Source organism: Artibeus jamaicensis, unplaced genomic scaffold, assembly GCF_021234435.1.
Source record: "Artibeus jamaicensis isolate MK-2021 breed Jamaican fruit bat unplaced genomic scaffold, CSHL_Jam_final contig_700, whole genome shotgun sequence".
In the NCBI taxonomy this organism is placed as follows: Eukaryota; Metazoa; Chordata; class Mammalia; order Chiroptera; family Phyllostomidae; genus Artibeus; species Artibeus jamaicensis.
This window is the reverse complement of record NW_026521930.1, coordinates 4,999,642-5,016,149: the sequence shown is the minus strand read 5'-3', so window position 1 is coordinate 5,016,149 and position 16,508 is coordinate 4,999,642. Positions and strand designations below refer to the sequence as shown.

At 47.5% G+C, this 16,508-nt stretch overlaps 1 protein-coding gene and 1 long non-coding RNA gene across 6 annotated transcripts in view; one reads left to right on the top strand and one right to left on the bottom strand.

Annotated features, from left to right (window-relative positions):
• Positions 1 to 2,677, bottom strand: part of LOC119055092 (interleukin-4 receptor subunit alpha) — a 36,319-nt gene extending 33,642 nt beyond the window's left edge. Inside the window, exon 1 of one of the 2 annotated variants that reach the window (XM_053671542.1) lies at positions 2,572 to 2,677. The gene's annotated coding sequence lies outside the window, so the exon portion shown is untranslated. The remainder of the gene's footprint in view (positions 1 to 2,571) is intronic. The other variant, XM_053671543.1, reaches the window with a different exon arrangement.
• Positions 2,594 to 5,808, top strand: LOC128628336 (uncharacterized). 4 transcript variants are annotated; one of them, XR_008392712.1, is made up of 4 exons: positions 2,844 to 3,283; positions 3,868 to 4,047; positions 5,148 to 5,233; positions 5,375 to 5,808. It is a non-coding gene; the product is annotated as an uncharacterized LOC128628336 (long non-coding RNA). The 4 variants fall into 4 exon arrangements; XR_008392713.1 differs by lacking the exon at positions 2,844 to 3,283 and adding an exon at positions 2,594 to 2,665 and having other exon boundaries at positions 5,148 to 5,808; XR_008392711.1 differs by having other exon boundaries at positions 5,148 to 5,808.
• Positions 5,809 to 16,508: the final 10,700 nt, after the last annotated feature.

Here is a 16,508-nt window from a genome sequence, read left to right as displayed (position 1 = left end):
GCTTACTCTGTACCAGGCCTTGTTCTGTACGCCTGACATTTATTAATTCATTCCGTCATCCCTACCACAGTGTGAAGTAGTCACTGTAATTTCACAAATGTGGAAACCGAGGTCCTGAGAAGTCAGCTACGTAGTCAGGAGCACAGCCAGCCTCCGAGCCCGGGCGGCGTGGCTCCAGAGCCCAGGCTCTTCCCCTCCAGGCTATGCTGCTTGACAGAGGACAGCGGACGTGAGCGTTTGCTGTGGACGTCCTATGTGCTGCAAACTGTGTTAACTGTCTTACAAAACACGATGCCATTAGCTCTCATGAAAGCCCAATTGCACAAACATGGGGAAACTAAGCACTGAGGGCTCTTTGGTCCCCGGCCCCTCCCAGGTGCATGGAAAGCAATCGAGGGCAGTGAGCAGAGGGTAAGGAGAGAAGGGGTCCAGGAAAGGTTCTATTCTCACTTCTCTACCCCTGACCTCAGTCCTTTCTAAATCTGAGCATCAGGAAACAGAAAGCCTTCAGGCATGGCCTCCGCAGGCCCTGCTTGGGCTCTCTGCAGTCCTGGACGTGCTGCTCGAAGCTCCTCAGCACTGAGTCACTCACTGCCCGACTGCGGAAATCCTCAGGTCGCCCCAGATCTGCTGGTAAATGGTGTGTTGTAACCAGGGCGACTCACTAGTGGTTTCCCCCCTGCTGCCTTCCCATGGCCTCCCTCCAGATTCCACTCCAAAGGCCTGGCCGGGGCCCAAGAACAGGTGCTGAGACTCTCAGGGCTCAGGCAGAGGTAGAACCCACTGGCCTACTCCTCAGCGCGGCGTTCGAGAGCCCACAGGGGTGTATGACCTTCTGGCGTCTCTGGGCCACACTGGAAGAAGAGCTGCCTTGCACCACACATTAAATACACAAGCACTAATGAGAACTAGTGAGCACAAAAAGCTTTTAGGTAAATGTACGATTCTGTGTCGGACCGCATTCACAGCCATCCTGCGCCGCGGGCTGGACCCCGCTGCGTCTACATCACCAGGCCCACCTTTCCATCCTTCTCTGGCTTCTCCTCACTCCCTAGGCACCACCTGCCATGCCGTTCACACTTCCCAGCCTTTGTCCATGCTGCTCCCACTGCTCAGCCTCACTTTCCCCTGCCAAGCTCCTCTGCTCCGCTTCCCAGGCTAGGTCAAGGGTCCCTGCTCCGTGAAGCTGTCTCAGTGCCCCATGAAGAGTTGGCCACCTGCAGGTGCTCCCCCCTCCCAGAGGGAGACCTCCTTCAGGACAAACACCAGTGCCCGGGGCAGGGGGAGCCCTGTGAGTGCTAGTGAGTGCGGGAATGGCCGGGCGGGTCCCCTCCGGGTCCACATCAGCACCCTCCTCGGTAATCAGGTTGGACTAGCTGAGTTCTGGGGCCTTTGCAGGACTCTGGAATCCCCTGACTGTGTGGGACACCCTGACCAAATGGGCGCCGGAGCCTTCCATTTCCTCAACACACTTTAGAATTTTAATAAAGGCACTGATGTCCCAGCAAATGCTCCAGCTCCCAAGAGACCACCCACAGGGGTGTAGCTGCAGGGGGTCACAGCTCACAGAGGACCGGGACAGGCAGAGACTAGGACTCAAGCAGGATTACTGCCGGCCTGGGGGCAACCTAGGGGGGACCCCAGCATCAGCAACCAGCCTGCTGGTTGCCAGTCTCTCCTGATTATAGGAAATACAGATTTTGGTTTTTGTTTTTGAATCCAGATTCCTTGATTTATTGAAGGTGACTATCATGGGAAGGGGCCTGGGAATATGCAGTGTAATCAAATCCCCCGGAGAATTTGTTTATGGGGTAGTTTGACAAATACTGTTGACAGGTGGAGGGCAGCAGGCTTTCGTGGCAGAGTGTCTGAGTTCCCTTCCTGATCCACACTTTCCAGGTGGGCCTCACCTTGGGCATGTTATCGAAGCTGCCTGTGCCAAGGCATCCTCATCTGAAAAATGGCCATACAACAGCACCAACCGGACAGGTTATTTTGGGATTTAATTCAGAATACTTTCTGTGTTCAGAAGAGAGACTGCACAAAATAAGCCCCAGAAAATTATCCCTAGTATTTGGTCTGTCCAACAATACTCAAATAAGGAGGCCAAAGGTGGGAAGGACCCTATTTCCTCAGATTCTTTGACCTCGTATCCACTCGTACAGTTTCAGAACTGTCCACCCTTTCTCTGCCCACAATCCTTACCAACACCCAGAGAAGGGGCCTGAGTAGCCCAAGACCTGTATCACCCCACTCTTTCCACATCCCCAAAGCCCCCGAGAGGCCGTCCCCGCTGATGTCCCAGACAGCACGAGTTTCAGGGAACCAGGCTTCTGAGCACCTGGAGGCCAGCCTTCCTTCCCAGCTCCGCACCGCGGCTGCCCTTGACCCCGTGCACCGAGCCGGTCGCTACCCAAGTGTGGGTCGCAGCATTCCCGAGGCACCGCGCCATGCCCCGCCGGCAGCCTAGCACTTCTCGGAAGACGGCTACACAGTTCGGGTCACCGCGCCTGGCCCCACCTCCACCCCGCGCGAACCTCCGCCTCTGCCCTGCGCTGCCCCGCGTCCCACCTGTGTACTCCCGTCCATTCCACAGCCGGTGCACGAGCGAGAAGTGGGGACCCGGGGACTGTCCAGCCGATGGCGCTGCGCGGGACTTTCCGGGGTGAGGGACTCGGCCCGCCCTCTTTCCTGTGCCCGCCCCCAAGTTTGCGAGCAGCGCCCCGCCCCTTGAGGGCGCGAGATCCGCGTCTTCGTCACTGTCCCTCCGCCCCCTCAGAGTCCGCCCGCTGACTTTTCCTAGGGACGCCCCTAGCTCGCCATTTCCCCAGCAGAAGCCGGAGGTCACGGCCTCGGAGAACCCGCAGTAGTTCCCCGGTGCTCTCAGAATAAAGGCCCATCTCCCGACGAGGCCCCATTCGCTCTGGCCGGCCCCTGCGCCCCTCCCGCCGCCCTTCCTGCCTGGGCTCCCAATTTACTCTGTGGAGCAGGCAGCAGTGCGTTTTGGGCAGAGGGGTTGGGCAGCTTAATTCTTCCCTCCCCAGCAGCCTAACAACTGCTGAGTGCCAATGTGTGTTCCTTCCTCCCACAACTGTTTACTCAGCGCCTGCATTCGTGTGTTAGGCTCCAGGAAAAGTTAGATAGTAAAACAACCCTTCAAATCACTAGCTAGTACAACCTGAGAGGCCCCGTGCTGTATTCACACAGCAGATGTGGCATTCGCACCCAGGCTCCATAGATCACTAACCACTGGACATCCTAAAAGCCCCGATGCAACCAGAAGGTAGGAAAAATACTAAATGGACAAAGAATTCCAGGTAACAAGAGGTCCCAAGAACAAAGTAAAAAGAGAGGGATCTATTAGGCCAGTGGGTCTGGTGGTTAGAATTTATCCTTGAAGAGGACACATTGAGCTGAGAACCTGAAGAGGATATGAGGAGGACAAGTTTAGGGAGAGAGAACAGCAAGTGCAAAGGCCCTGGGGTGGGAACCAATTTAGTATGTTGCAGGAATTGCCTGAAGGCCAGATTGGCTGGAGAACATTCAGGAGGCGAGAGCAGAGAGAGAGGTGAGGTAGGAAAGGTGCAGGCTCAGGCTCGGCAGTGCTGGGGACCCAGGAAGAATTCTGATCCCACCTTGCCCTCAGGGAGCGGCTGGTCTGAGAGTGGAAGCAAGCCCCTTGGAGCTGAGGGCAGCCCAGTGAGTTTGTTGTGGTGGAGGGTGGGCTAGGGAAGCAGCAAAGCCTCTGGTGAGTGAGGGTGGGCTTCAGGGTGATGGGAGCAGGGAGGGACAGTACTTTAATTCTCTTTCACTGTTTTTCACACACTCATTCTTTTTTGGCCTTACTGTGTGCCTAACTTGTGACAGGTGCCAAGGATGCAGATATGAAGATACGGAACAGACATGGGTCCCGCCCTCTGAGACCTTACAACCAGTGGGCAAGACAGCCGCTGATCCTCAAGTACATGACAATATAGTGGACTCAGTCTCCCGGAATAGTCAGTGGCAGCCTCCTGGAGGAGGTGGCCTCTGATGATGCCTCCAAAGGTCAGTGGAAGGGAAAAAGGGGTAGGTGTTCAGGTGGAGAGGACTAAAGGAGCAAACACTTGGAGGTGAGCCATGGTGGGGTGGGGTGGGGTGGCACTGGAAAAACAGCATTATTCAACATCTATTTATTGATACCTCCATGTGCCAGGTCCTGAGCAGGGTGCTGGAGAGAGTGAGAAATAGATGCTGGCCCTGCTTTCCTAGCCCTGGGGGTGTGGTTGGGGCCCTGACAAGTAAACAGACACGAGCAATTGAGTGTAATGAACTCTGTGATGAGGTTAGGGTTAAAGTTAGGCTTAGTGGAGGGGAGAGGAGAGGGACTTTAAGAAGGACCTGGGAGCCTGGGCTTCCTGAGGGAGTAGGAACTGGCTGGACAAGGTGTGATCTGCACAGGTCAGGTAGGAATTCCACATTCACATTAGACATGAATTTTACAAGACACATCCAGGCAGCTCCAGTGGGTTGCTTCACTGAGAAGAGTTTGACTCTGCCTAGAAAAGCTCACACACACTCATACTCACCCACATATACACTCACTCACATCCACAGACCACCAGCCCAAACACTTTCACTCACACTTCATACTCATACTTCACACCCATGTACTCACATATACACACTTGCACTCCTCACATATTCACACTCATATTCACCCTATGTTCACGTTCACCACATTTAGTCCCTATGTGCCACACACATTCATAGTCAGACATCCATATACCCCCTCATGTTCACACTTACACACACATTCATACCCACGCCCAGACTCAAACTTATACACTCACACACATCACTCCCTTTCACACTTGTACTACCTCACACACCCACAGCCACACTCATATTCATTACTTGCACACCCACACAGGCAGTATTTGAGTCCAGGCAGTGTAGAATGAACATCATGGGCTTCCCTTTGTAAAAAAGAAACCTTCTTTCCTGCAGCCCTGGTGCCTCTGAGTTTGTGCCCAATCTCATCTGGACATGACAGCATAAGTCTCACTTTGGGAATATGTGGCCTGGGCTGACCGGTCCCAAACTAGGCTCCCACCCTGTGTTCTGCATCTTTAAGTCATTCTTCATCTTTCCTCACTTGCCACCAGGCCCCCTGCGTCTGAACAGCGACCCAGCTACTTGCTGACTACGTGACTTTGGGCAAAGCAGATCAGTGCCTTGCCTCAGCTTCCAGGTCAGCAAAGTGGGGGCGATGCCGGACCAGCACACCTCAGACGGCTGTGTGAGGGCGGAGGGGTGAAACACCGAGAAGGGCCGGAGACAATGCCTGGCGCAGGTGAGGTGCTCAATCCGTGTTCACCGTTGTTCTTGTCAGAGTGACGAGGAGAAAAAGAAGCCAGAGCAGAGCCTGCCCCTTGGCCTGTTTGCCAGCTTGTGAAGAGGGGCGGAGACTGAAGACGGGAAAGGACGGAGCAGGTGGGGGTGGGCGCCAAGACATTCGGGAGATCTGGGGGGAGGGGATGTGGTACTTTTCTTGCAACTTTTCTGTGAGTCTGAAATTATGTGAAAACTAAGAGTTAAAGAAAGCAGGGCATTGCCCTGAGGCCCAAGAGAGATGACAAGTGTGAAGGTTGCTGTCTGGCACTCAGCCCCTGCCCGAGCTGTCCCGCTGTCAGGAGCTGTCCCGCTGTCAGGAGCCGCTCTGTGTCAGGCCTTGGGGAGGGGCCCGGAGGCCCCCGAATGATACAAACTCCGGCCCTCGATCCAGGGCCTTCCTGAGTATGGGCCCCAATACAAGTTCGGCTCTCATTATGATACCACATTCTCACTTGTTTTAAAAAAATAATAAAAGTGAATTTAAAAATTTTACAATTGTGGAATTACAGAAAAATTGATAGCCCAGAGAGCACCCATAAATCCCCTCCCCTGCACACAATTCCCCTCGTTATTGACGTCTTGCATTGATGTGGTATTGGCGCATTTGCTCCAAGTGGTGAACCGACGTGTAAGCGTTATTGTTACCTTCAGTCCGGAGTTCACACTAAGGCTCACTCTTTCTCTAGTGCAGGGCTGCGGGTCTCGACAACGGCTTGTGTCCACCCAAACAGCAACGTAGAGAACAGTGCGACCTCCTAACAGCTTCACCTATTCATCCTCCTCCCCTAAACTTTGGATGCCACTGACTTTTTACTGTCCCTGGAGTTTGGCCTTGGAATCGAACTGCAACCCACTGAGGGTTTGCAGGCTGGTGCTCAATCCACACCAGCCAGAGCAGCCTTTGCTTCTTTGTCAAAGATCAGTTGACTATATTTGTGTGGGCCTTTTTCTGGGCTTTTATTCTGCTCCATTACCTTGTGTGTCTGTTCTTTCACCGATACCATGCTGTGTTGATTATTGTAGCTTTTTGTAAGTCTTGAAGTTGGGTGATGCTAGTTCTTCAACTTTGTTCTTCTTCATCAGTATTGTGATGGCTATTTTGGGTCTTTTGTCTTTTCATAGAAACTTTAGAATCAGTTTGTTAATATTCACAAAATAACTTGCTGGAATTTTATTGGGATATGTTGAATCTCTAGATCAAGTTGGGAAAAATTGTCATCCTAACAATATTGACTTTATTTATTCATAAAGAGAATATCTCTCCACTTATTTAGGTCTTTGATTACCATGTACTCAGTTGTCACATTTAATCTTCAAACAATCTTATATGTTCCCATTTTATAGATGAGGCAATTGAGACTCAGGGAGGTTAAGTAACTTGCCCAAGGTCTCACCGCTAAAGTGGGAGAACCCTGGACCACGCCCAGTATCTGCCCTACTCCGAAGCTTGTGCCCTCACCCACGCTGCTATACTTCCTCTCTGGGATTCTATCCAGAGGCTATACCTATGGCCTTCCTTTCCTTGATAGAAGGACCCAGATCAAAATGAGCCAATGTCCTAACGACTGGTTGGCATCGTGGCCTATTTTCCCACTGTAGTATAGATGTTGTTGATGCTCCACCCATATCTCCTCACACTTACCAGTTCCACCTCACCAGTCACTGCCAGCACCTGCAACTCTGCCCAAGGGCATTCTCTGGCCACAGAGCCAGTTGCACCTGAGCAGAGGGTATATGGAGAGTTAGTGCTCACAAGAGCAGGCCTCAGCCATGATGATTGTAATTGGAGGATAAATCTCCCAGTTTCCTCACTTTTCAGGGAATGCTGAGGGACAACTCTGAGACATGTTTAGCAGTCTCCCAGAAGTCCCAGAGAAATTAAGTCCCAGTCCTTTAGCTCATGAATGCACCTCCACTGGCTTTTAAAAATTTTTAATCCTCACCAGAGGACTTGCCTATTGATTTAAGAGAGAGGGGAAAGGAAGATGAGAGACAGAGAGAGAAACATTGATGTGAGAGAGAAACATTGATTGGTTGCCTTTTGTACATGCCCTGACCAGGGACCTAACGCTAGGTATGTGTCCTGACTGGGAATCAAACCCATGACCTTTTGGTCAAGGGGACGATGCTCCAACCAACTGAGTCACGCCGACCAGACCTCCACTGGCTTCTTTCCCTCCTCCTTTCACTTACCATCTCTCTCTCACTGTGTCTTCTGGGATCATCTCTCATGTAAGTGAAGTGCACTCCTTGTCTCAGGAACTTCTGGGGCTATCTAATCCAGTCACCCCCTCCTGTAGCATCCTTGATATCTCTGAAAAACCACCCTCCTTAGCTCTCAGTCCAAATAAATTACGTAGAATTGGCTCCACTCCAACTCCAAAAGTGGGTGGTTGACTCAGGAATAGCCAATCAGAACACTTTGGTCCCTTAGCCTTTGTGATTTGGTCAGAGATAGGCATATGATCCATCAGAGCCAATGAGATGCTTTGATATTTTGAGGGGGTGGCCGAATAGTCACCTCCCCTTTCTACTGGTGTCTCTGACCTGCACCAGCTGGAGGATGTAGGGCTGCAACTCTGGCAGCCATCTTGCCTGACACCAGCTTTACTGCTTTTTCTGAATGTAAAGATAGAACATATTTGTAGGAGATTGCACTGATGGTCCCAATTCTTTACACCTCCTTGTACCCATATTCCTTATCTTATAACTTGTAAGTACTTCTCACCTGGAGTTCAGGCTCAGCCACATGACTCGTTTTGGCCAATGAAACATTAGCAGATATGATGGGGCAGAAACTTGAAATTCACTTCCATGATTGGACTTATTTGCATTTATGTCATTGTCATGAGGATGTCTCCAGGCTGGGTTCACCCATAGTATAAGAAATAATGTGGCATGGAGTTACTTCCACCGTCTCAGTCAAGGCCAGTCTATGCCCACACATGAAGAGCTCAGCCAAGGTCAGCAGTCGCCTGGCCAACCACTGAGCATGAGCAGTAAATGCTTCCTGTTGCAGGCAACGGAGGGCTGCTGCAGCATTGCCAGAGCCGTAGGTAATGGAGGCAGTTCTCGGTTAGAAAGTTAAAGCCATACAGAAAAGTATAAAAAATTCAGTGAAAATCATCTGAAATCTCAGAGGTGCCCACTGTGACCTTTTGGCGAGCATCTCCCCAGGCGCATGTGCACGCAGACCTTAACGCCTCCTCCCACAGCCACAGTCACAGAATTAATATCACTTTGGCAAGACTGGGGAGGATCCTGGTGCAAAGGCCACAAAGATAAGGCCATGATGTCATCCTCATGAGAGTTGCTTGCCTTAGCTTGTCTAGGAAGAAGCAACCATTATGAAAGGCCTGATATTGGGCATGGAGAGAAGAAAATGGAAAGACTAAGGTCTCGGGATAATTAAAGGAGGTTGTAAAACATGATGGTTAAAAATTAGACATATAGGACAATAAAATAAGCAGGAATGGGGTCTTGGGAAAGAATCAGGCTGGTTTATTTAAAACCCTGTCACCCAGAACCCTGGGGTTCGTTTGTTCGTTCATTAATTCATTCATTCAGTGAATATCTATTGATGACTATTATGTGTCAGGACATCTTAGACTAAGGACTGCAAAGGTGAGTAAGACATGGTCCCCGTCCCCAAGGAGCTGTGGTCAGCTGGAGGGAAGACTGACCAAGTAATGAGGTATAACATGATACCAGTTCTAAAAGGGAAGGATAGGAATAGAGAGAATTTTCTAGAGAGAAGGCCAACCAAGAGAACATCTGACAGATGAGTAGGAGTTCTCCAGTTGGAGGGTGAGTGAGACCAGTTTGAGGTGGGGAGTGACCCAAGGGAAGGAACAGAACCTGCAAATGTATGAAGCAGAGACCAGTCACTGGGGTAACTGATGTGAGATCAAAGATGCTGAGGGGCGGGGAGAGTAACAAGACACAGATTGAGAAAGCAGTAATTCACCCTGCAGCTGCCATTCATTCCGATATTTTCTAGTCTGCCCTATTTTGTTTTTAAAGTGTTGGTCAGGGGCAAAATAAACTGATCACAAAATAGTACACATTATATAATTTCATTTATGTGAAATTCTGTAACAGCAAAACTAAGCTATAGTGGTAGGAACAAGATCAGTGGCTGCTTGGGGTGCATGTGGGTGGGGCAAGGTTAACTGCAAAGAAGCGAAATAGAACTTCCTTAGGAGATGAAAATGTTCTCTATCTTGATTGGGGTGGTGGTTACATGGGCATATGCACTTGTTAAAAATAAATACATAAAAATAAGTGCATCTGAGGGAACGTTCTGGGGTGGTGTTGATGTTCAATGTCTTGATAAGGGATTTGCATTGCACAGGTGAATGCATTTGCCAAAACTCACCAGATGGAACACTTAAGATTAGTGCATTTTGTTGTATGTAAATTTTACCTTCAAACAATGGAGCAAGGTTGAACTGTAGCTGCCAATATGCATACTGAAGTGTTAGGAGGAAGTACTCCATTATCTACAACTCACTTTTTGAAATGCATCAAAAAATAAGATAGATTGGTGGGTAGCTAGAGGAATAAGAAGGTTGACAGATATATTTTAAACTAAACATAATAAAATGTTAAAACATGTCAAGACAATTCAATGAGAAAAGATTAGCCTTTTCAATAAATGGTGCCAGGATAACTTCATATCCACATGCAAAAGAATGAAGTTGGATCCTTACCTCACATCATATACAAAAATTAACTCAAAATAGATCAAGGACCTAAATGTAAGAGCTAAGCTATATTACTCTTCAGAGAAACCATAGATGTAAATCTTCCTGAATTTTGGTTAGGCACTGGTTTCTTAGCTAGGACACAAAAGCACAAGTAACAAAAGAAAAAATAGATGAACTTGATGTCATCAAACTTAAAAGCATTTGTGCTTCAAAGGACACCATCAAGAAAGTGAAAAGATAATTCACAGTTTGGGAGGGAATTTTACAACAGTTACAATTCACTGATTACAAAACAAACAACCCAATTTAAAAATAGGCAAGGATCTGAATAGTTTTCCAAAAATACATATGCAAGTGGCTGAGAAAAACATGAAAAGATGCTCAGCATCACCAGGAAAATGAAAATCAAAACCACAATGAGATATCACTTTACACCCATTATGATGGCTCTTATCAGAAGACAGACAGAAAATAGCAAGCATTGGTGAGGATGTTGAGAAATTGGTACCCTTCTACAGTATTGATAGGGCTATAAAATGGTGCAGCCCCTTTGGAAAACTGACAGTTCTTCAGGTGGTTTAAACACATAGTTACCATATGACCCAGCACTTCTGCTCCTAAGTATATACCCAAGGGAAATGAAAATGTGTACATATATAAACTTGAACATGAATGTTCACAGCAACACTAATCATAGTAGTCAAAAGGTAGAAATGACTCAAATGTTCTTCAACTAATAGTGGATAAATAAAACATGGTGTATCCATACAAGGGGATTTTATTTGGGAATTTAAAAAATGAAGTACCAATTCATGCTACAACGTGGACGAACCTTGAAAGCATCATGCTGTGTGAAAGAAGCTGCTCCCAAAGGCCCGCATGCTGTGTGACCCTGTTTCTGTGCAATGCCCACAACAGGCAAGTCCGTAGGAACAGACAACAGTGGGCGCTGTCCAGGCTGAAGACGGGCCTGGAAGAGCCATTGGCGGTTGAGGGCTTCAGGGTTTCTTCCTGGGTGACGGGGATGCTCCGAAATGGGTTGTCGTGAACGTCGCACAAATCTGCAAATACATAAAAAAAATTGAATCGTACACTTTAAATGGATGAGTTTTATGGCTTATATCTCAATAAATATGTTTTAAAACATCAATGTGACTATAAATGAAAAATGGGTAAACTGCACTTCAGCAAAATCAAATGCTACTGCTTTTCAAAAGACACTACTACAGAATTAAACAGACGAGCCACAAACTGAAAAAATATTTGCAAATTATATGTCTGACAAAGGTCTTATATCCATAAAATGTAAAGAACTCTCAAAACTCAGTGAGAAAGCAACTCAATTTTTAAAAGTGGGCCAAAGACTTGAACTGACATCCCACCAAACAATACAGATGTATGGCAAATAAGCAGAGGAAAAGACGCCCAACACCAGCAGTCATCAGGGAACCGCAACGCAGAGCCACAGTGAGAGACCTCAACTCGCACGTTGGAACGGCTCACACCGATAGGTACGTGGATGACGCCAGCTGACACAGTGAGGACTGAGATAACTGGAATTCTCATACCTGCTGCTGGGAATGCAAACTGGTGTAGTCATTTGGAAAATAGTTTGGCAGTTTCTTATAAACATGTAAAACATGTTTTAACCATGCAACCCACTTTCCTAAGTATTTACCCTAAAGAAGTGAAAACTTAGGCTCACACAAAAACCTGCCTACAAATGTTTGTGGTGACTTTGATTGCTTATTGCCAATTAATGAAAACAACACAGATACCCCTCAGCTGGTGAATGGATAAATAGTACATCCATACGATGGAATATTATGCAGTAATTTAAAAAATCTGATGACAATGTATAGGGAGAGAAAACTGGTCAGTGGTGGCCAGGGTCCTAGGGAAGTAGGGGACACTGCAAAGGGGCAGGAGAGAATCTTTCGCACTGAAGGAACTGATGTGGACCCTGGCTTGTGGGGTCCACCACATTGTGGATGAGACACGAGAAATTCACACGGACTACTGAGTCCTGTGGAGGAAAAGAGGGGACTACTGAGTCCCCTTTCTCAAGGGGAGAAAAACTTGGCTTCCACCATGACAGGCCTTTATTTCTTTTTCTTGGCACATTACATGATGGTCCTCATTTACTATTCACAGGTTCACTTTACGTGGGTACAGAAAACAAAGGAGATGCTGCTGCTAATCACATCACAGAAGAAGGATATTTGCAAATGCAAAGGGAAAAGTGGTTGAACCGGTTACACTCCATACTGGGGAGTTTTAGCACAGACTTTAGGAGGTTACAGTAAGCGCTTGTGTCTCAATTCAGGGTGAGGGAGTTTTAGCAAAAGCAAGTCTCATAGCAGTCTAGGTACAATGCAGGCCTGATTCCCCACAGGAGAACCTATCCATGAGTGTGGGTCCTGTGCATCTCCAAGTGGGAGCTGGGCCCACACCAGGCAGAATGGTTTCCTACAAGGAACAATTCTGTTTTCATGGCTTCAGGGGTGGCTACTCAACTGTATTCACAAAACTCAGAGAACGGTACACTAAAATGGGTGAGTCTGACCGTATGTAAGTTACACCTTAATCTAAAAAAATTGAAAATTATAAATTAACAGTTGAATCTAGATGATGGGGCTATGGGTATTCACTGTTTAATTCTTTCAAATTTTTTGAAAAAATGTATTTTATTGATTATGCTTTTACAGTTGTCCCATTCCCCCCTTCATTCCCCTCCACCCTGCACACCCTCTCCCACCCACATTCCTCTGCTTTAGTTCATGCCCATGAGTCATAAGTTCTTTAGCTTCTATATTTCCCATACTATTCTTGCTCCCCCCTGTCTATTTTCTGCCTACCATCTATACTACTTATACTCTGTACCTTCTCCCCCTCTCTGCTACTCCCACTCCTCTGTTGATAACCCTCCAATGATCTCCATTTCTGTGGTTCTGTTCCTCTTCTAGTTGTTTGCTTAGTTTGCTTTTGTTTTAGGTGTGGTTGTTAATAACTGTGAGTTTGCTGTCTTTTTACTGTTCATATTTTTATCTTCTTTTTCTTAGGTAAGTCCCTTTCATATTTCATATAATAAGGGCTTCGTGATGATGAACTCCTTGAACTTGACCTTATCTGAGAAGCACTTCATCTGCCCTTCCATTCTAAATGAAAGCTTTGCTGGATAGAGCAATCTTGGATGTAGGTCCTTGCCTTTCATGACTTGGAATACTTCTTTCTGGCCCCTTCTTGCCTGGTAAGTCTCTTGAGAAATCAGCTGACAGTCTGATGGGAACTTCTTTGTAGGTGACTGTCCCCTTATCTCTTGCTGCTTCTGGGATTCTCTCCTTCATTTGCATCTTGGCTAATGTAATTATGATGTGCCTTGGTGTGTTCCTCCTTGGGTCCACCTTCTTTGGGACTCTCTGAGCTTCCTGGATTTCCTGGAAGTCTATTTCCTTTGCCAGATTGGGGAAGTTCTCCTTTATTATTTGTTCAAATAAGTTTTCCACTTGTTGCTGTTCCTCTTCCCCTTCTGGTACCCCTATAATTCGAATGTTGGAGCGTTTAAAGATGTCCTGGAGGTTCCCAAGCCTCTCCTCATTTTTTTGAATTCTTGTTTCTTTTTTCTTTTCTGTTTGATTGTTTCTTTCTTCCTTCTGGTCCACTCCATTGATTTGAGTCCCGGTGTTCTTCCCATCACTATTGGTTCCCTATGCATTTTCCTTTATTTCACTTGCTGTAGCCTTCATTTTTTCATCTAATTTGTGACCAAAATCAGCCAGTTCTGTGATCATCCTGATCACCAGTGCTTTGAACTGTGCATCTGATAGGTTGGTTATCTCTTGGTTGCTTAGATGTATTGGCTCTGGGGCTTTGATCTGTTTTTCCGTTTGAGCCATTTTTTTTGGGGGGGGGGGTCTGGTCACACATGTTATGTAGTGAGGGGCAGAGCCTTAGATGTTTACCAGGGCAGGGCAACCCATGTCACCGAGTTGTGATGCTGTATGTGGGGGTGGGGCCAGAGAGGGAACAATACCACTTGCTCTGCTCTCTCTCAGATTTCAGTCCCTTCTGCTGCTTTCTACAAGCAAATTGTGCCCTTCTGGTGCTGATTCCCAGGTGAGTGGGCTTGCGTATGTTCTAGGCCCCTGTGGGTTTCTCCAACAAACTCTCTTGTGAGGCTGGGAGTCTCTCCTGGCACCTCAACCCCCACAAATATTTTCAATCAGTGCTTTTAGGTTTTATTTCCCAGTGCTGGGGCCCTGGGTTTTGTGGTCTGTCCTGCTGCTCGTCCTTGCCTAGTTTATCTGTGTGCGAATGTGTGACTGCAGTCAGCCAGCCGCTTGCACGTCTCACTGGGTCTGCTCCTTTTCACCCCACACCTGGGGTCTGCTGGCCATCACCTGCGGGCCTGTGTTCGTCAGCCACCACTTTTTCCTGCCACGATCCATCTCTGCTGGCCGCCGACTTCACCTCTCTTACCAGTCTGGAGGAATCGTTGTCGGACTTCTGTACAGTTCAATTTTCTGTCAGTTCGGGGTGCTTTTTTGTTTCTAAATTTTTGTTGTCCTTAATTTTGGTTGTGTGAGGAGGCACAATGTGTCTACCTATGCCTCCATCTTGGCTGGAGGTCCTCTTTCAACTTTTTGATATGTTTGAAAGTGTTCATTGAATGTTTGGCAAAAAACATTAAAAAGATACTAGGTAGTTGATGAAAATAAATAAATGTATGCATTACCAAAACAAACAAATAACTAAATAAAATTAGTGAGTCATTTTACCCTTCAAATCTTAAATAATATGATCTCACTTATAAGTGGAATCTAATCAACGAAACAAACAAGCAGGCAAAGTAGAACCAGAGACACTGAAATTAAGAACAATGTGACAGTAACCAGAGGGAGGGGGGAGGAGAAAATGGGAGGAAGGAAGAGGAAAGGTTTTCAGGAACTTGTATAAAGGACACATGGATAAAGCCAATGGAGGTGGGATCAAGTGTGGGAGGTGGGGATGGCTAGGGTAGAGGGTAATAATGGAGGGAAAATGGAGACAACTGTATTTGAACAACAATAAAATAAAAGTAAAAAAATAACAATAAACAAATAAATATAAAAACTATAGCCCTGGCTGGTGTGGCTCGGTGGATTAAGCACGGGCCTGTGAACCAAAGGATCACAGTTCCATTCCTGGTCGGGGCACATGCCTGGGTTGCAGGCCAGTTCCCAGCAAGGGACAGATGAGAAGCAGCCATACATTGATATTTCTCTCCCTCGCTCCTTCCCTTCCCCTCTAAGGATAAATAAATAAAATCTTAAAAAAAAAAAACTACGGCATTATAGTCAGCACCCACTAAATCGATATTATAAGCTACTGATGGGCTATGACCTTCAGGCTGAGAAACTCTGCCTCAGGCCAGGCTCAGACCCTCCACCTTGAACCTGAGAGGGCTGGGGGCAGATTGGAGCCCCAGAGGTGGGCGGGGCTGGGCAGGGCTGATTCCCTGCTCTGGGGCGGGGCCAGTTGGAGGTCCTGGGGAGTAGCTGGGGCCTGTGCCAGCTCAGAGGGAAATGGCTGCCTGGTGTCCCCAGGGAAGCTGGGCCAGGGGAAGGACCTGGGTCCTGCATCAGGGAGCCAGCTCGGGGTGACAGCGGAGGGCAGTGCACAGTGTGGAAGTCACCCAGGTGGTCTAAACCCACTGGTCCTCACGCACCATCTGGACTGGACCCGACCCTGGATTCTCCCTGGACTCTGGGTGGGGGAGGGTCTAGACCCAGTGGCAGTGAGCCTTGTGTGCCTGGGCACATGAGGGCAGGTTTGATTTAATTTGTTAGTAAAATCATGTTTCCTGCATCCAAGACAATTATGGACAGGAAAAAAATTTTCCTTATTATATCTGATTTATATATTGGAGTTACAGTTAATTCAATTTATAAAGCAGTAAGAAACAGGAAAATGTTCTGCCACTTAAAAATGTAAGTTTAGAGACCTCTCATTCCACTTCTGTGGTTTTAAGCTTGTGGTTTTAAGACTTATTCCTGCATATGGGTCTTACCTGCCCATGGCCTTGGAGCTCAAGAGGAAACCTGTGTCTTCTTTAACGACTTCATTTCCTGACCCCTGTCCTATTTACCCAGAACACTCACAGTTCTGGGCAGCAGCAATGCCTGTCACACCTCTTTGCCTTTGCAAAGCACTTTTCCCTCTCTTGTCCCCCTGGTGCGCTCCTGTTCATCCTTCGGTACCCTGTTAAGTCGCACTCCATCTGTGCAGACTTCCCTGGGTTTCTTCACTTTGTGACAGAGGCAGTGATTCCTTTTTCTGCATTTCTGCCTATCTGTGCATGTAGCTGTAAGGCCAGGCTGGCTTTCTCTCTGGATCTACAAAACAACATAGGAACTTGTTGTCCCAAATAAAATGAAGTCTAAT